The sequence below is a fragment of the Plecotus auritus genome (genome assembly GCF_963455305.1).
Source record: "Plecotus auritus genome assembly, chromosome: 7".
NCBI lineage: Eukaryota > Metazoa > Chordata > Mammalia > Chiroptera > Vespertilionidae > Plecotus > Plecotus auritus.
In genome coordinates, this window is record NC_137774.1 from 151,831,329 (window position 1) to 151,856,807 (window position 25,479).

Here is a 25,479-nt window from a genome sequence, read left to right on the forward strand (position 1 = left end):
GCATATAATAGAATCAGGGGCATAGAAAGGGAGTGGACTGACAATTCTCGGGGGGAAAGGGGTGTGGGTGGTGCGGGAAGAGACTGGACAAAAATCGTACACCTATGGATGAGGACAGTCGCGGGGAGGTAAGGGCAGAGGGTGAGGTGAGAACCGGGTGGAGGGGAGCTAAGGGGGGAAAAAAAGAGGATCAATTGTAATAATCTGAACAATAAAGATTCATTTAAAAACAAAAAAGAATCAGTCATGGCTTGGTGAAGCACTGAGGCCTCCATCCAACAGCTCAGTAGGAGCTGAAGTTTTCCCACCCCATGTGAGTGTCTTAGAAGAGAGCCCTTTAACCCCAGGCAAGTCCCGAGATGACTAGAGCCTTGGCTGACATCTTGACCGTAACCTTGTGAGAGATCTAAGAGCCAGAACTGCTCACCCAGCTAGGCCACTACTTGAATCCTAGCACAGAAACTGAAATAATAGCTCTGTTTTTACACTGCTAAGTTTTGGGTAATTTGTTAAACAGCAGAAACAACTAACTTAGCATTATTCCTGAATCAAGGGTCTATTCTTTATTAATATAGTTTTGTGTATACATGTGTAGTAATTTTATAGTTAAGAATGATATATTTTTTTACCCTAAAGAAGATAACAGAGTTTATTTTTTCCAGTTATAATTTTATATCCCTAAAAAACACCAAAGTAAAAAACTGCACATATAAAATGTATATATCAGTGGTTGTGAGCTGAGGGATATTTTGTCTCATAAGGCGTTTAGCAATGGCAATGTCTGGAGACATTTTTGTTGTCACACTGGAGCTTATTACTGGAATCTAGTGGGTAGAGGGCAGATATCCTGTCAAACATTCTAAGGTGTGCAGGACAATCTCCCCACCCCCCGCCCAACACACACCAAAGAATCATTCTGCCAAAATGTAAATAGGACATTTGCATTTACATGGAAATGTAATTCAGAGACAAAGAAATCTTAATATAAAACCATTTAATGGTATGTACTCAGAAAGTGATTGTATTTACAAAATTGAAACTTTAAGATATTACATTGAAACCTTAAAAGATGAATGTAAATTTTCTATTAACATTTTTTGTCAAATTGAAATTAAAATCTTTTAATTAAATAAGAGCAATTTTCTTTCCATTAGCATAAATAGCATTCATTTTAATGTGTAAATAGTGAATAATATAGTGGTATATCAAGTTGTTGATTGTTTTTGCTGTTCTAGGAACATGTAGATTAATATTTTGGAAAAGTAATTGTTTGTCATTAAATTTGGATCACAAAACCCAACAGTGACTGATGAAAATAACAAGTACCCCAGTGTGTGGGTGACTCTAAGTAAATTGAGAACAGATATTTATAGAGAGACTACAGACAAAGCACATTTATTATAGGCAAGTGGCTCCTATCATCCTTTCCTAAATGATGGATTTCCCTTGAGGATTGAAGATGCAGTCAGGCTGTAAAGAAGTTGGAGAAATCACAGATTTTTTTTTCACAACTCTTACAACTGGGAAACAGACCAGTCACAAATTCAGAATGAACGAGGTTGCTGGGGTGAGCCATGTAAGTTCCATAGTATCAGGTTTACCCCCAGAAAAAGGCTTTCAGAGATCTAAGCAAGTCATATACCGGAAATAGTCTTAGAAAAATAAGTGAATATAGTAGAACTATCAAAATAAACAGAAGAAGCTAAAGTCAAAACAATTTAAAACAATAATGCTGTCTGAGGTGTGATTACCTAGCAAGAATACTGAATTTTCTTTTATCAGAAGCAATGGCAACATCACACATTGTAAGAACTTAGGGGAACTGTGGTGATAAGGAAATGGTAGCTTTGAGCTGATAAATCACAAATCTGAGTTCAAGTCTCATTTCTGATGTATCTAGCTGGTGAAATTAAGTTAAAAATGAAGATTAAATTAGATATAGCATAAAAGACTAGTGCTCAAACATAGGAAGAGTTCAAAATCTTGTTACCTAGTATTGTTATGAATAAAAAATCTGGTATATAATGCTATTGCCATTCCTTATACAGTATCCTTTTCCATTGAAACAAACAATACTCAACCCCTGGCTCACTGCAGCTTGGTGGCTTCTAGGTTCCATTTCTATACATGGACTGATGTTAGGTTTGAGGTGGGTGGAGGCCAGGACAAGTTTTGGCCCAGTGATGGAAGCTTGCTGGCGTTATTACATTTGCTGAATGTAATAATGCCATCAGCAACCCTACAAGTCCACACACAAAGCCATTTTCACTTCTTCTACATGATGCTTTTTTAATTTGCAAAGTTCTATTTGTGATATCACACCTACACCTTTGGTATTTATGATGGGATTTGTAAGGTGTGAACTTTTCTCTAACCGTCTAGTCCAGATCATTTACTTTACCTTTAGCTAGACCCACCACACTTTTATTTCTTACTCTAGTAGCTTGATACTTACTCTTTATGAGCTTGGATCATTTTGCCAAACAATTGTAGTACATTTTCTATGACAAAAAGTGTCTTGAAAATCTGAATTCAAATCTAAACCATGTTCACATAAGTGCTCTAGGTTTTTTTCCAGAAGTAGGATGGATTTAGCAATGAAAGAGAAGCTCTTACATTTAAATTCTGCCCCCAGATATTTCATATGGGTTATTGGCTTTCTTTTCTTTGGAGGCATGTTTCTTTCATTTTAAAACTTATATAAAGACTAATATACTTGTATATGAATATTTTGTATGTCATAAAACAAATTTATTATCATGCTATTTTGAATAATGGGCAAAGCATTAGGGATGTTAGCCTTGCCATTACTTTCCTCTATGAAGCCTTATCAGAAACTAGGAGAAATTAATGAATAATGAAGTCTTAGAAAATAGTGTAGATCACAGCATTAGCAGTGTTGAGTGGAAAATAACCTCCCAGTACAGGCAACAGATACTAGTACTTTCCTATACAAAAGAAAGACTATTAAAACAATTGGGCTAGGTTGGAAGTTTTTACTTAAAGATGCATTAAAATGTTATTCTCATGAGAATTAAGTATAAAATATTGTAGGCATTTAGTAAACTTTTATTGAATAAATCAATTACTCTTCCATATCAATATTGATAGTGATGAAAATTCTAGGTATTTAATTTTCAGGGACAGATTTAATTTCTATATTCTCTTTATCACACTTCTTGCAGATAACCCAACTATACATAATTAGGGTCCATACATATTTGCACAAGAATAGATTGCGTATCTACACATAAATGATTCTGATGTCATTCTTCTCTGGGACTGGAGTAATTGTCCAGTCACATGAAGTGACTGGACACACAAGTCATCAGATTGCCCATAGCATTGAGCAGTGGTTGGCTGAGGAATTTTCTGATTTTGCTCATATTTTGTTCTCTGTGAAATCCTTACTTTCTTGTCAACTCTCTGATTCACTCTAAACACTTTCTGTAGAATGCCTAGATCAATTTGGGAACTGAGACTGGAGAAAACCCATGTCTCAGTATCTGGAGTCCAGGAAAGTCCCTTTGACACTCAGCATGGTGTCCAATAAAAAAGCATAGAGTGAGGGATACCATAGGCTGTAAAGAAGGGAGAACCTCAAAACGTGTTGCATGACCCAGTGCTGTGTAGGGATTATTGTATAAATTGGCCAAATATGGCCCCTGTGTATTCACCCCAATAAGATTTACTTCTTCATAGCCAGCTATGACCATTAGCTCAAAGCCAGAGGGCACCAAACTCAAATATTTACACATCCAGTTGCTTTCAATAGAATCCAAATAGGCAGATTCTTAGTCAGTTAGAGCCTTCTTGTTTTCCATACCACATGAAACTACAACCAGCATCTTCTAGCTATAGGTATGACAAACCTGTGGCTATGAAAAACACAAACTACTGCTGCCCTTTGGAGCTCTCTGTCCCAGAGACTCCCCACCTAGCTGCTGAGCAGCAGCATCTAGACATGACTCCCTCCCCACCCCGCCATGATCCCTCCCCCAGGAAGTTCCCTTGCCCTAGTTCTTTTCTGGCCGGTGACCTCATGCGACAGTCTCTGAAAGTTCTCCTGCTGGATAGGACTTCTCCTCTCATTCAATCCTGTCCAAATACTATTCAATACATCTTATTGTGCAATATTCTCATCTCATAGTTTTGTCTTTTCCTTAATCAGCCCCCCAAATTCTCAAACTCATCAAAGAGAGGATCAGAGCTTGATCCTGAAAGAAAGTACACCTGGCCAAGCCTTGCTGCTGGACCAAGGACTAGCAGCCAGAAACAGGCAAGGAGACATACCTCTCCCAGGATGCTGGTGTGGAGCAAGGACAGTCCTTGAAGTGCATCCAAGGAAAGTCAGTGCTGAGAGTTGATAACCTGTGACCAAATATCATCTCCCCTTTTTATCAATCCCCATCATAAGGCTGCAATTTAGATAAGATACTATGGAGGGTTGGGGAGGGAGCTGTAAAAAGCCTGCATTTGTCCAAGACTGACTAAGATTAAGTTGTGATTATTGATGGAAGAAGAGGCTCAACTTAAAAATAAATTCAGTATAATAAAATTAATTTAAGTGTAGTCAAATGTTTTATTGTTTGCTCAGCTGAGTTGGTGGCCTGGTAAAATGTTACTTACTAGGTCTGTTCTGTATTTTGATCTAATTAAAATTAGATATTTTATGGCTTCCCCACGTGCTGAGCCATGACAATCTACAAATCAGTTCACTGACTCCAACTGGCTTCAGTCTGTCTGGTCATACAGATTTCTCCACACAGTCAATGGCTAACATTTTCTTGTTTACAGAAAAGTGTTAAAAAGATCAATGGTGTAAAAGCAAAGCAAAACAAAACAAACAAAAAAACACCATGTTGACTCTATTTAATTAATCTCAAAATATTTATTGATATTGTTCAAAGAAAAATAAGTACAAATAGCATGAGAAATGAATATATTGTAAAGCTAATGACACCTTCATTTCATGGCCCTTACTTACTAAGTCCTCTTCCAAAGGTCTGCAATGGGCCCTAGCAATTTTATATTAATAACTGTATGGTCTTTATCATAATGAATAAAGCCTTAATCCAAAAAAACTTTGAATTTTCCTCAAATAGTATATTCCAATCAAAGTTAGAAAGTCCTATGAGATTGACCCCTGAAGAAATGACCTCTTTGTAGCCACCTCTGTGTCTGATGACCAGAAGTCTCAAAGGGGTTGGAACCTGAGACCACACTTGGCTTTCAGGACTCAGAGAGCAGATAACAAGCATGATTTTTCAAAACAATGGCTGGAAATCCCTGCCTAATTTGATAAGTTAGCATACCTATGTCGGTTCATTTGGGTTCATAGTTTAATTGTATATGTTGCTTATATGCAAGGGAGTCAAATAAGTAGGTAGGCCTTCCAAATCTACTCAAAATTTAGATAAATGCAGATAATAACTTAACCTTGCAGCTTCCATTTTTCCTCTATGAAATGGAGATAGGTACCCATTTCATAAGGATGTAGTGAGGATTAAAGGATAAAATATGTGCATAGCCCAAAGTATGCCTCCAGTTCACCTACTTCTGATTCTTACCTGTGTATTGGATGAGGTCTGGATCAATGATAAAATGACAGCTTATTCCCTGTCACTACATGCAAGCCCTCAAGTGAAGGAAGGAATGACAGTAGTTAACCTCCAACTGCCAAAACGTTTATTGTGACAAAATCCAAATGCCCATCAAGTGGTGAATGGATAAATAAATGGTGGTACTTCCATGCAATGGAATATGACTCAGCAATAAACAGGAATGATCTCTATGCATGAACCATGTGGATGGAACTCTACTGCATTGCATCGAGTGACAGATGTCAGATTCCAAAGGTTATGTATTGTATGATTCTATTTACATGACCTGCTGGAAAAAGACAAAATTACAGAGACAAAAAAAAAATAGATTGCTTGCTGACTACAGAGCTGCACAAGGGAAGTTTGTGGGGGTGATAAGAACTGTTCTATATCTTAATTATGGCAATAATTACATGATTGTAAGCTTTTAACAAATATTCATAGTAATATACCCTAATGTGAAGAAATTATGCAAATTATACCTCAATGACTCTGACCCAAACAGAAAACATAAGTAAAAAGAAAAGTGAAACCCTGCAGAGAAGCCCATGCAGAGAAGGCCTGAGGCTGCCCCAGGCTTCTATTCCCTGACAGCATTCCTGGGTACAGCCACTTCCCTGCCTGGATGTCTGCTTAAGATCCACCAGTACTGCTGAACCTGCCTCTGTGGGACAGGGCCTAAGAATAACTCTTCATGTATCACCCATCTTCCCCATGGGAACGTGAGGCTGGTGAGAATAAACTTGCCTCACATACAGCTCACATCTCCCTCCTAAACAAGAGTTTCAAGACCACTTTTTATAATTTATACTCTTCATGTGTGTCTCCCTCATCTTACCTTAAGCCATGTTAGGAAGGCGAGCACTCATTTCTTAGGTCCTATAGTTCCATGCTTAGATGCAGGTACAAATTCGACATTCAATTATTTGTGAAAATAAAAGAATACGTAACATCCATTGTCCTGAGGATCACATAGTGTTAAAGGGACCACAGGTTCAGACACCTTTTAGTGTGAATGGGACATCCCCCAACTAACCATTGATTTTGGAGACAAAGCTAAATGGGCATGAATTACATAAAGTATGAATCTCCATATCACATTGGAGAAAGGTTATTCTAGTTCTAAGGGAGGCTTAAAAGGAGGCAGTACCCTAACATGAGCTATGGACTTAGAGTAATGATGATGTGTCAATGCAGGTTCATCCTTGGTGAAATATGTACCATTCTGGAGAGTGATATGATAATGGAGGAGGCTATGTATGTGGGGTCAGAGGTATATGGGAAATATCTGTATCTCCTTCTCAATTTTGTTGTAAACATAAAACTGTAAAATCTAATGAACAAAATAAACTGATGAACAAAATAGATCCAGTGACATGGAAGCATAGTACAGACTGACAAACCTCAGAGGGAAGGGGTGGGGCAGGAAGAGATTAATCAAAGAACTTACATGCATATAACCCATGGACAGACAATAGTGTGGTGAAGACCGGGGAAGGGGTAGGAGTGGGGTGGAGGAGGTCAATGGGGCAAAAGGGAGATGTTTATAATACTTTCAACAATAAAAATAAATTTTTAAAAACTGCTTTAAAACAAGGTCTTAAGAGAGAAAAAAAGAGGCCGTGATCTGAATCTCTGGAAGAAGTTAGTTCTGATCTGTACCACCATGGGTCTGACTGTAAGAGAAGGTCCTTCCTCATCCAAAACTAGCTGCAGGAACCCATGTCTGGTCTATATTGGTTTCTAATGTCTTGGAGTGTGTAGACCCTTAAGAAGGGCCAAGGAACATGTATACTTAGGCAGCAGCAATATTCGATTCTAAATCCTGCCTAATTTGATAAGTTAGCATACCTATGTCGGTTCATTTGGGTTCATAGTTTAATTGTGTATGTTGTTTATATGCAAGGGAGTCAAATAAGTAGAATTGAATTTATGTCAGAAAAGTATACTTCAGCAAAGAAAGAGGAAGCCATTTACAAAATTAAACTTCACCTGTTTGGCAGAATTGTGGATGTGTCTGAAGCAGTCATAGTTTCATGGTGGTTGGCAATACTTACGATGTAGAAATCTGATGTGAGCAGGTGCAGTACAAGGCTATATATATAAATGGCCTTCTTTTGGACTCCAGGTGCAAGAATTGATTAACCATAATTTCTGCCTCGTGACACACTCTTACATTCACCTATGCATGGTTGGCTTTTCTTTCTCTTTATTTAGTTAGTTATTTTAACAATGCAATATGTACCCACAATTCTACTCACCCCCCAAAAAATCTAAGGCTTTAACAATAATCATTACCTAATATCTATAGCCCTCCAGTTTCCCCACCCAGAATAAAGATATCTTAAATCCTATGTTTAATCTTCCCCTCATCACCTTTTCATAGTTTTCTTGTGATTGTATGTATTCTTAAAGTTTATATATATAATTTTACTTGTTTTGCCTTATTAAAAATGTTTTATATAAACTTGGGTACTTACTTTTTTAAACTTCCTATCACTGTGTGCAATTGTGGTTTATTCATTTTGACTATTGTAGTATATTCCACTGTAGGTAGTTTATGCTCATCCATTCGTGTGTGTGTGTGTGTGTGTGTGTGTGAATGTGTGTGTGTGTGTGTGTGTTGGGTAGGGGGGGCAGTCTGCTGGGGCTGCAGTAAACCTTTTGAAGAAAGAAAGTGGCTCCTCCCCCACCAAGCTATTCATGGAGAAGCCTGGAGAATTCCATCCTTATTTAGCTGTGACCATAATTGCTTGTGTTTCACCAGAGGTCTGTGAACAAATGTGCCCCTAGTACCTCTAAACAAGGTTTGTGCTGCTCATGATCCGCTTCCTTTGTACAAAGAAATACGTGTGTGCACCAAGAGTGGCAAATCTTTCAGTCTTTTGGAATTCATTTCTGGCCAACTCCTTACTTGTGCTCTGATTAGGGTCTAGTTGCATGCAGTAGAGGCCAATCCCGTCGGTGTAAATAAAAAGGGACTTAGTATGAAGAAGCATATGTTACAAAATCATTTGGGAAGCTGGGGAAGCAGGCTCTAGTGATGATCCTAGGAGCAACTCTTAGTCACCAAACCGTACTCTTCTGTAGTAAATCAAGGAATTGTCAGCACTGCTGCTGATTGCACAAAGGCACCGTCTCTGCCAGAATCAGGGAAATTCCTACCACTGCTGCTGAAGCATCTGGAAGCCACTAGAAGCCACCTACTGAATGAAAATTTTAAAAAAGCAGCTATATTTTCAGGCTACAAATTCCTGCCTTCTGTCCCTAGCTAACACTAACGAACAGGGAACCTGTTCATTGCTTTCCCTCATGTAACTCAGTTCCAGGCCAGAGTTTCCCACGAGGGCATCAGATTTGCAGAACTGGGGGGACAAAGGAGCCAAGGAAATAGAAATCTTAGTTTAGTTCTCAATCCCTGGACTCTAGACGTGTGCTGAAAGCCTGTCCACGGTGTCCACCATAACTGAACCACACATTTTGAAACCCTCCCAGATGTATTGGGAGTTATTCTCCTCTTCTGTAAGGGCAAGAGCTCTTTTATCGAGGGGTTAAAGGTATAAACATGACCTCTGACTGTCTCACAGTTGACTCTCAATTAAGTCCTGCTCACTATGCAATTGAGAGTATATTCAAATAAAGCAAAAATTCATTTCAGTGGTGAAATTTAGAACCCACTTAAAAATGAATTCATAAAAGAAACTCTCTAATTTATTGATCTTCACTATATTTTCATAGTGGAAAAAACATAATTTTCTACACGTGTGTTTTCCTTGCACATTGCCCAAAAATGTAAAAGCTATAATGTGCCCCTAGTTTCCCAGAGTGAAACATGTTTTCTACTCCTACCCTTCCTGAATGCTTTAAAAAAATTCCTTTTTCAATCGCCTTTCAAAATACATTAGAAATATCTTTGCGGGCTAATAATTGTGATTCTGTATTTCCATACAAAAGTTCTTCTTTTAAGGGGAAAAAAATATTTTTCAGACTTCTATCCTGCAAGTTTTGCTTTTAGTTTGACTCTGAGATTTGATGATGTTTAATTTTGTTCCTTACAAAGCCAGTATGCAATGTCGGTGTTGGCTTTTCTTTAATGGAAGAAACAAGAGGCAATTTGTGAAATATGTGGAGCCATTTTTCTTCATTTCCACAGCAGGATTTATAGAGTAGTGGGCACTCTCTCTCTTTGCTGGGCTCTCATCTTCCAGGAACCTTTGCAGTGTTCTCCGCGAGCCCCTCCCTTGAACTCAGGCTGCCCTGGACTGAATTACTGCTGATGGAGCAAAAGCATCTTCAAATTATCGTTCTGATGAGTCTGGCTGGCCTCATTATAAAGCATAATGTAGGCTCAGCTTCAAAGTTATTATGCTTGGTTCCATGGGGGCTTTATGACAATGCTTCCTCCAAAGACATAGGGAGAGGGGACTGTGAAGGGTATGTTGTCACTCTTATTTTCAAAAGATGCTCTCTCCCTGACGTGGTTAACCCGATATTGTGTGTGATAAATGACTGGTCTAATTAAGTGAGCTTAGTGGGAAACAGGCCTGAGAAACTAGAACATGGAATTGCAGAACTCTTGCTACCACTGATTTTGTAGGACTCAGGGTAATTTATCCTTAACTGAGTGGGGAATAACTTCTGATGTGTTCACATTAAAACTAAACTTATAAAATATAATACTCAAAGAAAGACTTACAAACCAATGAACATTCATTAATTGTATGTTATCTCAAGTCTATTTCTTTCTTCCTCTCCTGCCTCCTGCCCCCTTTCTTCTAACCATATCTCATTTTGCCATCTGTGTTTTGTTGCTTCAGCTACTGAGTGCATCTCCCATACCCTTGGAAGAAGGACCTTCTTGCATACGCATATTCAAAGTGGCCATAATCAGCTGGATTCAGCTTAATAAAAAGCATTCAGCTTGATAAGTCATCCTATTGATACATTTGCCAGCTAAAATCTCTCTTCTTGGCAAAGCTAGGTTTTTTAATATGTTTCAACTTGTTTCTTTTGGCACGTTGTTTTGTCTATCCTCACCGGCCTACAAACATCTTCAAGAAAATGGCACACTTTCTTTCTTTCTTCTCTTTTTTCTTTTTAATCCTCACCCAAGGATATTTTTCCATTGATTTTTAGAGAGAGGGAAAGACAGAGAGAAATATCGATGTGAGAGAAACACATCAATTGGTTGCCTTATGCATGTGCCCTGACCAGGTCCCAGACAGGGAGGAGCCTGCAACCGAAGTACATGCCCTTGACTGGAATTGAACCCAGGATGCTCTATCCACTAAGCCAAACCGGTTAGGGCCACACTTTCTTTCTTAATAATAACTTAGCAGGACACAATGCTTAATAGATACCAGGCACTTAATAAAATGTTGGTGGGATAAATATGTGCAATATTGGGAAATGAAGAGTTATAAGTGGTGAACCCTAGAGTGGGGAATTGGCAGCATCAGGATGGGTGGAGGCCAGAAGTTGCTGGTCATCATTACTTCATGGGAGGAAATGGGCTCTATCTGGCCTATGGGTCTGCCCTGCTGGGAATGTAGGGACGTTATATTAAAAAAATCACTGGATACTGAGTTGCATCAGCTACAGATCCATATTCTAGCTTCGGACTTAATAAGCCCAGTAGCCAAAGGACTTCTCCATGTAAGCAGAAAAAGGCAAGCAAACAAACAATGCCTGCAAATTCACACTGGTTCCCTGGTTCAATCCCATGCAAACAAGATACTCCACTCCCCACCCCCGCAACCCCCACTAATGGTGAGCTGTCACTGGCCATGAATTCAGAGTAATCAAAGCACAGAAAGTCTCCTGTAATTCCAAGTCTCAGCAATTCTCCTATATTTGAAAAGAGCAAAGGCATCTTTTATCTTAGTCCCTCACACATGGAAGCTCTTGGCAGTTCCCTGATAGTTCCTCATGATGAGTTAGTGCTTTGCAGTAGGGATAATAAGCTTTAGATTCAATGGTATGTGTGTTTGTGGAACATCCTCTGTGTGTGTGATATTTGCTTGTCCTGAAGGTTAAAAACTCAGATGAGGTCCCTCATCCTCCTGGAGCTCACAGACCAATCTGAGCAGATTGCCATGTGTCTTAAAACGAAAGAGCGATGAGGTAGGAATCATAATCACCAAGTTATCAATAAATAAACCAAGGCTGTGAGTAGACACAGGACTTTCCAAAGTCAGGTGGTTTATTGGAGATACCAAGTGCCATTCAGACTCCTCTTTGGCAGAGACTTTCCCCAGCTCCTGGGCATACTGCCACGCAGACAGCCCTTCATTGTCAGTCTTCTTTGGGGATTACCTGGGCTGAAAAATTGCTTATTTCCCAAGGCCACCACATCCTATGATTGATCAATGTGGGAGGATAAAAGCATGGCCCTCTTTCCCCATCTAAGGACAACTTTAAGGGCCAGTCCATCCGCAGAGTGCCCTATAGGGTCTGCCAAGTACCTTGTTAGGACTACATCTCAGTTCAGCCTCTTCTCTCTCCCTTCCATAGGTGTCAATCCCAAGAACAAGTTCCTAATAAATGTTCTATGCACAAATCTGAGAGTCACTTCCAAGAGAACCCAACCTGCAACACACAGCCAACAAATGTTTCTTGCATAAGTAATGAAGTTAGAATTCTGCACCAACATTTATACCCTTTCTGCTGTATTCTCATGTCCCCTGATGGCAGACAATGCATACATCTATAAGATAGGGCCCTTATCTTTTATGTGAACCAGGAGAGAGAGCTGTTAGTGACAGAGCCTGTGCTGAAGAAAAAAAAGTCTGCAAGCTCCTCTAGAAAATAGACAACACATCTTCCAGCTCCTTTCTCTGCTGATGAATATTTGTTACTTGAAGCCTGGCTCTCCAGCTGATATTACAATTGTACTGAATAGACAGCACATGCTGTCAAAAGAGAAATGCTCATCTGTTCCACTAACTACCTCATTTGCCTGCTGGTGGAGGAATGAGATAGGCTGCACAGCTCACTTATTGGTGGCAGCAATTGACCCTAAGGCTTATCCATCAAGAGAGAGTGGCTTCTTGGAGCCGACAGCAGATATTTCTTCTTTTTCTTTTTTTTTTCTTTTTTTTTTTTTTGAGCTGAAAAATGCCTCTGTAGCCATTTACATTTAAAGAAGTGTCACTTCTAATTCTGGCCTTGTTCGTTGGCATGACTTCAGTGCACAAAAGTATTGGCTTTGAAGACATAAAACCTTCATCCAGCACTTACCAAACAGGATTGATGATTAGTGATTCATTATAACATTATTTCCCAAAAATCTGTGGCAGGTCTTTCTTTTACTCTGTGGGGGATGATTAGTTCTCAAAGAACCAGAGGTTTCCTTATCAGTAAATTGAAAGTTTGGGGTGATCTCTGACCCACCTGTGTTTCCAGGGGACAGAATCCCTCCCTCCTGGCAGCAATGAGCACTGTGGTCTCACTCTTTCCTGGGTTCTGCAGTAACAAGTTGTAAGAGTCATATGCCCAGGCAAACAGAATGGCCTAGATGATGCAGCTCTGTCAAGAGACTGTGATGACCATCTCTCAAGTAGGCAACTCCACTCAATTCTTTGCTTCCTAGATATAAATAATGATTTTTATAATATTGTCAACATACAAATGTAGGGGAGAAAGGCTTTCAGCATTAAATCTTCTACAGAAGTAATTACTATGAACTAATTATACAAATTGCAGTAAAGAACAAAATTATTCCATGCCTTAATTTTTCTTTGCTCTGCGTGTATAGATTGAATTGCATCCAGGTGTTCTAAACACTGCAGCCCAGTCCTGCCTTATCAGCCAGAAAAGAACGAGTAGGAACATATCAAAATGTCAAGGTTGGTTAGGGTAAAATCTATATAACATTTTCTATTGTTATTGGCTTACACGATACTGTCTTCAGTTCTGAGTGTTCTTTAATGTTGATCGCTGAACAATATTTTCTTTTCTCATTGTAATCTTGAGATTTCCAAAAATTAGGTTGTGATTTTGCAGCTCTTGATAAAGAATACAGTTGAATCAGAAAAAAATAAACTAAGCAAGAAGTGGCACAGAGAGTAAAAAAAGAAAAAAAGAAAAAAAGAAAAAGAAAAATGGCGTTCTTTGCCGCAGAGCTAATAGAATGGTTTGTTTTGAAGATTTATATCCTTTACCTCATCACTGACAGGTTAGCCAAATTTTCACGGCATCTGCTAGGGGTTGAATTATGTTTCTCAAAAAGATATATTCAAGTCCCAACCCCAATACCTGCGGATCTGATCTTTTTTGGAAATTGAATCTTTATAGATGTAATCAAGTTAAGATGAGGTCTTTAGAGCGGCTCAAATCTAGTATGACTGGTGTCCTTAACAGAGGGAGAGAAGATGCACAGAGACACAGGGAAGAAGGCTGTGTGGAGAGGCAGAGATTGGAGTGATGCAGCTACAAGCCAAGGAACACCAAGGATGCCCAGCAACACAAGGAGCTTGGAGAGAAGCAAGGAACAGAGTGTCCCCTAGAGCCATCAGATTTTGCTCTGATTTTGGACTTCTCACCTCCAGAACTGAACACGAATATATTCCTGTTGTATAAGCCATGCCATGGGTGGTACTTTGTTAGGGCAGCCCTGGGAGATTAATATAGCGCCTGTCCCTGATTTCATTGTCAAAATTGCTCTGAGGAAAAATCAGTGTTTTGGTAACATTTAAATAACTGTCCTAGCTTGATCATTTTTAGGGCAATCCAGATAATAACAATGTCACCCATTTATTGCCAGGAACTGTGTGATCACATTCCCTGCTCTGTTGCATGTAATCCACGTGCATTCACAGGGGCTATGAGTATTGTCACTTGCAGGGCAGGAGCGGGGAGCTGAGATTCAGAGACATGCTCTGGCCCATGGTCATTCTACTAGTCAATGGTGACATCCAGACCTATAGTGAGGCCAGATGACCACATAGTGTTTTGCTTTGGGGAACATGGGACTAACTTTGAGAATTCTGTAAGATTATAAAATAATCATAAAATGGCGGTATGAATCAAACTTTCCTAAGGCCAGATTGAATGAGCTACCACATGTGAGGACACACAACAGGCTTGGATGCAGTGAGTATCATGTAATGATTAGTTATTGAGGTCACTGTGTTGTTCTATTTCTATTATAGTTGTCTTCTTATTGCTTCTCCGTGTTCCTGAAATTACACTTAAGTGGGCACCCAAAGGTTCTGCTTTAATCCGAGCCCACCCCACCGTTTTTACCCCTTGGGTGGTATCTGTGCAATGCGCTGTGGTTAGGCTTTTGCAATCAAAGATACAATTAAGGAAAGTAATAGATTTTTCTTTGTTGCACAACATGACTAATTTCAATGGGATTTATTTGCCAGTGAACAAATTGCTGAAAAATAATGACCAATAAACCTAACTGAAAGCTTATTTTGCTTAAAAATAAAGTCAACGGTGCTTAATATACTTGCATTTCAAGTCCTAATCGCTTTTTGCTGAGGCTGTTCATGGCAAACAGCACCATATGTAACCAGTGACATTAGACCTTGGTCCTTGAATTTGGCTGAGAAATAATTCAGAGCCAAGAACTTGAATTGTAAGAGAAAATTCATTCAGAATGTCACAGAGGTAGAAGAAGTGAGCCTGCTGGGCTGTGTGGATTCAGTAAAACAAGAGTTGTGGTCTCTACTGATTGATCAGTGCTAGGGTAGAGGGTCATTAGTCCTTGCAGCTGGTGCTGATGTCAGCCATGGTGTGGCTTCATTTGGTTTTGCTGCTTTTCTGGGCCTGGAGCAGAAACATAACTGAGACCCGGATGTTATTTCTAGTTTGACCAAAACTGTCTCTGTGGCCAACAGACATGAGGCTTTATTCCTAAGATTACTTTATGTTGGTCAGAACCTTATTGTCCTGAAGGCGTAATGCTTAAGGGAGTGGTCATGCAAGGGCTTGTATGGGAGCTAGGCTCTGGCTCCCATGGACCTCCTCTAAGGGAACACATGACTAGCGACACGCCAAGGGAAGAAGATCAGTGGAGGATCTGAACCTGCAGGACTAGTGCTATGAGAGGTCATGGGGTCTAAACCACATGACCAACAATATGCTAGGGGAGGAAAGGTCACCCTGGGGGAGAGGTCCCACACTATGACACTTGTTTTCTCTATTGCTAGGCACCTTGGGCTTTTGTCTTGGTGACATTCTGTACCTGGCCTATCGTTCTTACTCTGCTCATGTCCGTCTAACTTTAACAAAACTACTGCAGTTACTTAATACCCTGCACCAACACTGAACTAATAAGTCTAAGGGTTTAGGAATAAGCTTGGGATTAGGAAAGGGTTGTTCTCTGAGTGAGAAAACTATACAAACGGTTGCTAGTGGAAACAGGATTCTTCCATGGAGTAGCAAGTGAAGCATTTTGGGAACCCACGCATAGGAGGATGTGAGCAACTGTGGTAAGTTTTATTGAAATAAAAACAAAGGACTGTCCCCAGATGCCCAATGTCTCATCCACGACCAGGTGGCTCAGCTCTGTCTCGCTGTGAAAGAAAACCAGCCCCTGGAGCAGTAGGCCCACACCCACACCTATCAGCTCCAGGAGGGCCAGGACCCAGAGATGCAGAACTTCTCTGTGTCTCATTTTTCCTCCTGTATGTCCGCTGCCAAGGCCTGATGGCATCCCATCTGCGGCCAGCGCTGCACTTGGGCCCGCACAGCTGCTACGGAGAGAGAGCACACAAATGAACAAGCAAACAAATGAATGCACAAATGAACCCGGGCCTTTGTTAGGCTCTGATTATATTATCTTGGGCTTGGGAAATAGTAGGCTTGCTTTCAAACTAAGCAATTGCTTTCCTGGCTCTTCGTGGGCTTGTGCTGGGCTCCCCCCCTATCTAATCCCCTCCTTTTCCCAGGCTAGACACCTTCCCTTTAAGGTCACCACCTTGGCTCCTATTATGCATGAGGGATTTCCCTTTACTGGTTCTCTCCCCCAACCCCGTAATCTGGGGGAATGCCCAGGTGGTTGTCCCCTTGGGAGATTTGAAAGCCAGTTCTTCCTGGCAGCTCAGGGAATGGAGGGATGTTAATCCCCTTGGCGGGGCAATGCAGCCCTGGAGTGTCTGGAAACTATAGCTTCCTAGTTAATCCAGCTTAAACAGAAGTCTGGTTCCCTTCTCTTTTGTTAATATCTAACTAGCTGCCTACGCCAAAAAAAAAAAAAAAAAAAAAGACCTATATGACATCAATTAATGAAACAGGTTAACAGACTGGGAGTTGGTCTACCTTGAACCCAGACACTTAACATTAATTCTGAGGTCATGAATGATTCACTGATTCATGGGCCTGAGCTTCCTAATCCCTAAAGTGGGGCAGATGGTATGAGTTTACTAGTATACATATAACATGCTTAGAACAGTGCCTGACACGTGGTCAGCAGTAGATAAGTGTTGATGTTATCATTACTTGGGTATTTTGGCAAATTATTAATTTTGTTTTTTTTAATGTCTTTTTATAAACACTTGTTTTGTATACTCCTTCCTAGAGGGAACTGAAGTGTGAGCTGGGTACGTCTCTATAGGGAGTTGGTTGCATCCTCACTTCATCTGTACATATCAGCCTCCTCATGACCACTCAGGCCCTTCCTGGAGGAGCAGACAGGACAGGAGAGGCATAGCTCTACTCACTCCAACTTTCTCAGGAGGACAGCACATGACTCCTCTGTGCTCTGTGCTGAATAATTAAATCAAGGTCCCTGAGGGGGAAAATTCCAGAATTGGGCACCCAGAGATTAAAAAAAAAAAAGGGTTGGCTGGTGCATTCCCTTTAGTCAACTTTCTAATGTAAAGTTCATCAGGAAGTCTAGGTTTACATGCCCTTAGCGAGTGCTCACTCAATTTTCCAATAAGAATGTAAAGTATACACTAAGTTCTTTCTAAAATAGAAAGTATTTCTAGTATCTTTGACATATGAGTTAATGAAACATTAATTTAGGTGATGGGGTGTATACTAAAGAAACAGGTCTAGGGAAAGGATTCATATTTATTGATTACCACCACATGCTGGGCATTTTATAGTCCTTCTTAATTAATTTCCACATCAACCTAGTAGAGTAGTTTTCATACCCATTTTAAGAAAAGGGCACAGATGCTCAGAGTAGTCAAATAATTCAGCCTGTATTACACAGCCAAATCAGGGAGTCCAGATGACAGTCCAGAGTGTCTACTGCCCCATCCCTGGCTCTCTTGCCCTCAGAGAAGCCCAACCCCCCACAGCCCATCCCTCTGAGTAGCTGCAGCCCACCCTCAGGGGCAGCAGGCCTCCTACATAATCTTTTTTTGCAACCCATTTATATTAGCTCTCTTGAATCTGCATCAGATTAACACTGAGTCTCTGCAGGACCTCTCTGGTTCCAAATAGATCCCTCCTTTCAGCAGCTCTGCTGTGCTTGGGGCAGCGCCAACATCCTTGGAGCTGAGTTTCAACATCTTCCTCCTACTGTGCAATCAAAATTCTCTGCACACCTTGTAAGCCTGTTAGTGTTCTCTGTGACTCCAGAGATGGGAACAAAGTGGATAAAACCATATATGAGTTTAGCTGTTTTGTGTGTTTTTTTCTAAAGCAGTAGGGGGGTCTACTCATCTGTCCCAATGTATCCCTCGTTTTAATCCTGCTTTGTCTTTTTAAATTTTAGACAATAAGCAGCTAACACCTCGTGCTTTCCTTTTTTGGACCCAGATTTCCTTAAAGCTGCTCCCTCCCCCACCCTGTGCAGCCTCCTTCTAAAGCTTAGGGGGTGGGCAGGCCTGATTTTTTCTTTCTGAGCAGAGTGCTGAAATCTGCCCAGCTGTATCATGTTTGAAAGCTTCATTATTCCTTTTTGGCATAATAAGGGCCTTAGATTGAAACGGAATATATAATTACATTGGAAGGGGAAATATCGATATTCATTTATAAAATATCTTCCTGGTAGTTTCATATACACACATCTGTTTAATGAACCAGAGAAATTGTACAAACAAGACGTTAGGGTCAGCAGAGTTAGGAGGTGGCAGTTATGCAGGGTTTTTGTTCTAGTTTCCTTACATACTGGAGTTATGTTAGAATGAAAGTCTGGAGGACTCGCCCTGGCAGCCACAGGGGTCAGCTCCCAGGAACCCACTGGTAGAAACAGGCTAGAAGGTTCACTAGAGAGGCAGCAGGGACCAGAGAAGTACCCTACAAAGAAATTGCAAAACACTGAAGCTCCCTCACTCCCCAAGTTTTAGGATCAAAGCTTAGGCATCTGAACTTCAGTAAAAGGCCAAAAAACAGGGCCACAATGGGGGAGATTTAAGATTCCAGATGATCATCAGAGCACAGTAAATGCTGAGCAGGGAATGGTGAGGTGGTCTTAGTTCTCCCCACTTGAGATGGTGATAAGTCAGGAGCTGTTGCCATCACCTCTAGCTTAGTTTTCAGCCTGCCCTATGGAGGACACTTCATCCAACATTGTAAAACAGGAACTCTCAAGGCAAAGTCCACCTAATTGCTGAACTGCCTGATATCCTTGAAGCCCTGGAGGAACCTCGGGGGCGGCCATGCCACTGCTTCTAAATGGGAAGAATAGAACATTACTCAAGGAAATATTATTTTTTATTTTTCTTCATGAGATAAGAGAAAAAAGAAGAGTGTTGAGGGTTGTGGAACAGAAGAAGTATGTGTAACGTGATACACTTATTGCATTATTCGGGGCAGGCTTACTCTGCAGTTGTATTTATTACTGCAGGAAATTTTTTCTAGACATTTCAAAGTCTATATTATAAGATCAAAGACAAGGATTTTTAAAATTATTATCATGAAAGTGTTGCGAATAAGCTTGCACTTATTATGGTTTTAAAAGTACTCTGATTTGGGATGAAATTAATGGGCTCAGACACTCATGGACTCTTGAAAACACACCCAAGTGTTCATATACTTTTAAAAACAAATGCAGTGCTAATACTGAGAGGGCACCAATAGACAGTTCAATCAAAACATGGGCCTGGTGAGACAGTCAGGGCTTAGGGCTTGGCCTACAGAGAGAGAGGAAGCTCTTCACAGGATCTATCTGGGAACCTGGCAGAAAAAGAAAGATTTGGAAACAGCCTAGGTGCTCATCAGCAGATGAGTGGATTAAAAAACTGTGGTACATCTACACAATAAAATACTATGCCTCTATAAAAAAAAGCAGGCACTGTTACCATTTTCAACAGCATGGATGGAACCATTTATGCTAAGCGAAATAAGCCAGTCGGAGAAAGATAAATATCGCATGATCTCATTCATATGTGGGATATAATGATCAGCATAATTTGATGAACAAGATTAGATCCAGAGACAAATGGTAGGGGAGGGGGGTTAGAGAGCAACCAAAGGACTTGTATGCATGCATATTAGCATAACCAATGGACATGGACACTGGGATTGCGGGGGCTTGCCCAGGGTAGGAATGGGGAATGGCTGGGAGGAGGGGAGGAGGCTAATTGGGGAAAAAAGAGGCATATGTAAAACTTTAGACAATAAAAAAAGAGAAACCTGTAAACCTATCTGTATACTTCTCCTGGATGGCTAGCTTCAAGAGGATGATGTCAAAGCTAGGCTGTGTTCGATGGGCAGGTTACAGTCCACATGTGACCACAGCCCTACTGTAAAATCTGACCAAAGACTAAGGGCCAGCCTTGACTAAGGGCAACCATTTCCTTCTACTCAATGGAAACACCAACTGAAAATGGCACCTCTCAAGGAAATCAACAACAAAAGAATTTTTTAAATAATCAAAACATTTATTGAGATAATTGTGCATTCACAGCACCTATCTAATAAAAGAGTAATGTGCAAATTGACGGTACCTCCGCTATGCCTACCAGCCATGCCCACCAGCCAATCAGGAGTGAGTATGCAAATTAACCCAACCAAGATGGCTGCAGCCACGGAGAGAGCAGGAGGCTTGGGTTTCCCTGAAATGGAGGAAGCCAAGCTTCCTGCACACCCTGGCCAGCCCTGGACTCTGCTCAAGGCTACAAAGTTTCAATTATAGAAGATAAATAAATCTCAGCAAAAATGGCTGCGGCCACAGAGCAAGCAGGAGGCTTGGGTTTCCCTGGCTATGGAGGAAGCCAAGCTTCCTGGCCTGCCCTGGCCTCTGCTCAAGGCTACAAAGTTTCAATTATAGAAGATAAATAAATCCCAGATACCAGGGCCTCCACTTGGGTCACTGGGGGGCGTGGCCAGCCTGCAAACCACCACAGGTCCCTTGCCCAGGCCACCCCATGCCCCAAGAGAACCCAACCCTGATCAGGGACACCCTTCAGGGCAGACCAGCCAGCTCCCACCTGTGCACCAGGCCTCTATCCGATCTAATAAAAGAGTAATATGCAAATTGACTGTCACTCCAACACACAAGATGGCTGCCCCTATGTGGTCAAAGATGGCTGCCCCCATGTGGACACAAGATGGCCACCACAAGATGGCCAGCAGGAGAAGGCAGTTGGGAGGGACCAGGCCTGCAAGGGAGGGCAGTTGGGGGCGATCAAGCCTGCAGGGGAAGGCAGTTAGGGGTGACAAGGCTGGCAGAGGAGGGAAGTTGGGGGCAACCGGGCCTTCAAGGAAGGGCAGTTGGGGAAGACCCAGGCTTTCAGGGGAGAGCAGCTGGGGGGGACCAGGCCTGCAGGGGAGGGCAGTTGGGGGGGACCAGGTCAGCAGGGGAGGGCAGTTAGGGGTGACCAGGCCTGCAGGGGAGGGCAGTTAGGGGTGACCAGACCTGCAGGGGAGGGCAGTTAGGGGCAATAAGGCTGGCAGGGGAGCAGTTAGGCATCAATCAGGTTGGTAGGGGAGTGGTTAGGGGGTGATCAGGCTGGCAGGCAGAAGTGGTTAGGGGCAATCAGGAAGGCAGGCAGGCGAGCAGTTGGGAGCCAGCAGTCCTGGATTGTGAGAGGGATCCCAGATTGGAGAGGGTGCAGGTTGGGCTGAGGGACACACCCACCCACCCCCGTGCACGAATTTTGTGCACCGGGCCTCTAGTCTGTACATAATAATACTGAAAGGTCCTATGCACCCTTCCCCCAATCTCCCAGTGGTAGCATATTAGGAAACTGTAGTGCACTATTGCCATGAGGATATTAATTTCCACAGGTTTACTTGTGCTCATTTGTGTGTCTGTGTGTTCAGTTCTGTACAATTTTATCACATGTATAGGTTTTATATTTACCTTCACAATCTAGTTCTGTGCCCTTGACTTTCTCTTTGAAAACCACACCCACCTTTTTGTCAGCCCCACTCCTCTCCTCCCTCTTCCCAGTTCCTATACCATGATGGCAACTAAGATGTTCTGCATTTCTAATTTTTTGTTATTTCAAAATTATGTGAATGTTATGTTATGTTTAACATTTTCCTATTGAAGGTCAACATCTGGGTTCTTTCTAGTTTGGGGTTATTATGAATAAAGCTGTGATGAACACTGGTGTCTAGTTCTTGGTGTAAATCTAGTTTTCATTTTTCTGGGGCAAATGCCCATGGGTGCAGTCACTGAGTTGTCTTGTATTGCAATTGCATGTTTAGTTTTATAAGAAGCTGCTAAAATGCTTTTCAGAATGTACAATTTACATCCTCACCAACAGTGTATGAGCAATCTAGTTTTTCCCCTATCCTGACAGTATTTAATGTCTCTATTTTTTTATTTCTGTCATTCTAATAGATGTGTAGTAATAGCTCATTGAAGTTTTAATTTGCCTTTATCTGATAAGTAATGATGTTGAGCATATTTCCAGGTTCTCATTTTCCATTCATATGTCCCCTTTGGCAGAATGTATGTTAGTGTCTTACCCATTTTATTTGAATGATTTTTCCCCACTTTTGAGTTTGAGAGTTCTTTCTATATTCTAGATATCAGTCCTTTGCTGGATATGCGGTTTGCAAATATCTTCTCCAAATCTATACCTTGTCTTTTTTCCCCTTTATATGCTCTCAGAGTATGTTTTTAATTCTGATAAGGTCTAATTTAGCTGTTTTTCTTTTTATGGATTGTATTTTAGCTGCAGGTCTCTGAACTCTTTGCCTAGATCCCCAAATTTTTCTCCTAAAAGTTTTATAGTTTTAAGGTTTACGTTAAAGCCCACAATTCATTTTGAGTTAATTTTTGTATAACGTGCACAATTTTGTCAAAGTTCCATTTTTTTGCCCATGGATGTCCAGTTTCTTGAGCACCATTTGTTGAAAAGGCCTCATTCCACTCCCCACCCCACCACCATTGAGTTGCTTTTGCAACTCAAAAGTCAGTCAAAAGTCAGTCAAATATGTTTGTGAGTATCTATTTCTAAGTACTGTGTTCTGTTCCATTGATCTGTAAAAGGAGAATTTAAAAAAAAAATTTTAGACCTAAAAAGTCTGCTCAGTTTTATTGTTTGTTTGGGGCCTTTTGAATAAGCATACTCTGCAGTTTTAGTTTCTCATGTATACTAATTGCAACGTGAGTTTGGAAAATAAAGACACATGTACCTACCTCTCTCTGTACATACATATAAATACGTATATATTCAGGTGTTTGATAAACACACATAGACATATACTGTGTCATACATATATTTTTAAAAAGTTACTTTACATAGAGTAAGAACTCACCATATCACAAGTAATTATTTTGGTTTATGACTTGCCATAGTAGGAAATAAATTTTCCTACATTATTCTTAAAGTAACAAAATCTAAGTTAGATGTGGTAAATTTGCTGTTACTATTTCCTTATTTTTTTTTACTGTCCTAATATTAATAATTAGCAATTAGGGTATAAGAGTTTTCTTAATTATGTAATATACATATATAAAACAAGCTGAACACCTATTAATCACATTTTATGTCAGAGCCATAAAATTTTTCTTTCTTTTTACAAAATCAAGTTGAATTTGCAATCTGATAGCAAGTTAACTATGAGCAGTGGAGAATAAGGCTCATATTTTATGCTGATAATCATTAGAATATTTATGATCATATAATATAAGGACCTAGATATACACAGATGCACACATTTCTTTAAAAAATGAAGTAGTCAGTCATGCTACCAACACTTTTGAAGTCTACAAAGAACTTGGGAACAATCAATATTATCCCCTGAGAACCAAATTAGTGAAATGCATACTTACTGTATAGAGATTATCTCACTGCACAATTCGTTAAATGACAGAATACTTTCAAAGTCAAATTCTTAGTAAATATTTAACTAAATGTTACCGACAAATATAACCAATTCAATGTCATTAACAAGGTCTAAGAATGAGTTATCAGTGTGGGATTCCAAAGAGGGAGTGAAACTTTGAAGCTTATCAGCATGTCTCTGGAATTTCCAATAGCACAAACACCCCAATGTGAGTGTGTGTATGTGTGTGTGTCTGTGCACATGCAAGGAGAGGGAGAAATGAATGCATTAAATATTTATATTATTTATAGGTTGATAACACTGGACATTCCATTTTCTAATGTTCCAATATCATGCTCATGAACTCCCTTCCAATTTCTATTGGTTTTCCCTACAGCATATCCATCAGAAGAAAATGCACTCACTGGCTTACATAAAATTGGCACTTTATTGACCATTCAGTTCCCCTTAATTAATAACCTGGCCTTCTGGCTAGAGCCCCAGAGTTCAGCCTGTATGGTCCCAGGCCTGCAGTCGCCCGCTTACTTCTTTTCAACATGACAGATGCCGCTGTGTCCTTTGCCAAGGACTTCCTGGCAGGTGGAGTGGCCGCAGCCATCTCCAAGACAGCAGTAGCACCCATCAAGCAGGTCAAGCTGTGCTGCAGGTGCAGCATGTCAGCAAGAAACTGCAGATAAGCAATACAAGGGCATTATAGACTGCATGGTTCGTATCCCCAAGGAGCAGGGAGTCCTGTTCCTCTGGCGTGGTAACCTGGTCAATGTCATCAGATACTTCCCCACCCAGACTCTCAACTTTGCCTTGAAAGATAAATACAAGCAGCTCTTCCTAGGTGGTGTGAACAGGAGAGCCCAGTTTTGGCAATACTTTGCAGGGAATCTGGCATCAGGTGGTGCCGCTGGGGCCACCTCCTTGTGTTTTGTGTATCCTCTTGATTTTGCCCGTACCCATCTAGCAGCTGATGTGGGCAAAGCCGGAGCAGAAAGGAAATTCAAAGGCCTCGGTGACTGCCTGGTTAAGATCTACAAATCTGATGGTATTAGAGGCCTATACCAAGGCTTTGATGTGTGGGTACAGGGTGTTATCATCTACCAAGCTGCCTACTTCGGTGACTATGACACTGCAAAGGGAATGCTTCCAGATCCCAAGAATACTCAAATCTTCATCAGCTGGATGGCTGGGTTGACTTCCTATCCTTTTGACACTATTCATATCGCTGCGTGATGATGCAATCAGGGCACAAAGGAACTGATATCATATACACAGACACACTCAACTGCTGGAGGAAGATTGCTTGTGATAAAGGAGGCAAAGCTTTTTTCAAGGGTGCATGGTCCAGTGTTCTCAGAGGCATTGGTGGTGCTTTTGTGCTTGTCTCGTATGATGAAATCAAGAAGTGACATAAATTATTTCCTAGTCTTCCCTCCCCCAGCCTCCGTGAACAGGCATGTTGTATTATGTAACATATCTTGAGCATTCTTGACAGACTTTTGGTTGTCTGTTTATCAGTGGCAACTATTTACCGGCTGAAAATGGGAAGCAATAATATTCATCTGACCAGTTTTCTCTTAAAGCCATTTCCATGATGATGATGGGACTCAATTATATTTTTTATTTCAGTCACTCCTAATAAACAACAGATTTGAAGAAATAACAAATTTCTGAAATATAAAAATAAATAAATAAATAAATAAATAAATAAATAAATAAATGATAACCTGGC

General features: G+C 40.7%; 1 pseudogene across 1 annotated transcript; it reads left to right on the forward strand.

The window, feature by feature from the left end:
- The first annotated feature begins 24,292 nt into the window (after positions 1-24,292).
- On the forward strand, positions 24,293-25,156 carry LOC308254182 (ADP/ATP translocase 2-like; annotated as a pseudogene). The gene has a single exon. The product of its transcript is annotated as an ADP/ATP translocase 2-like (transcript).
- The last annotated feature ends 323 nt before the right edge of the window (positions 25,157-25,479 follow it).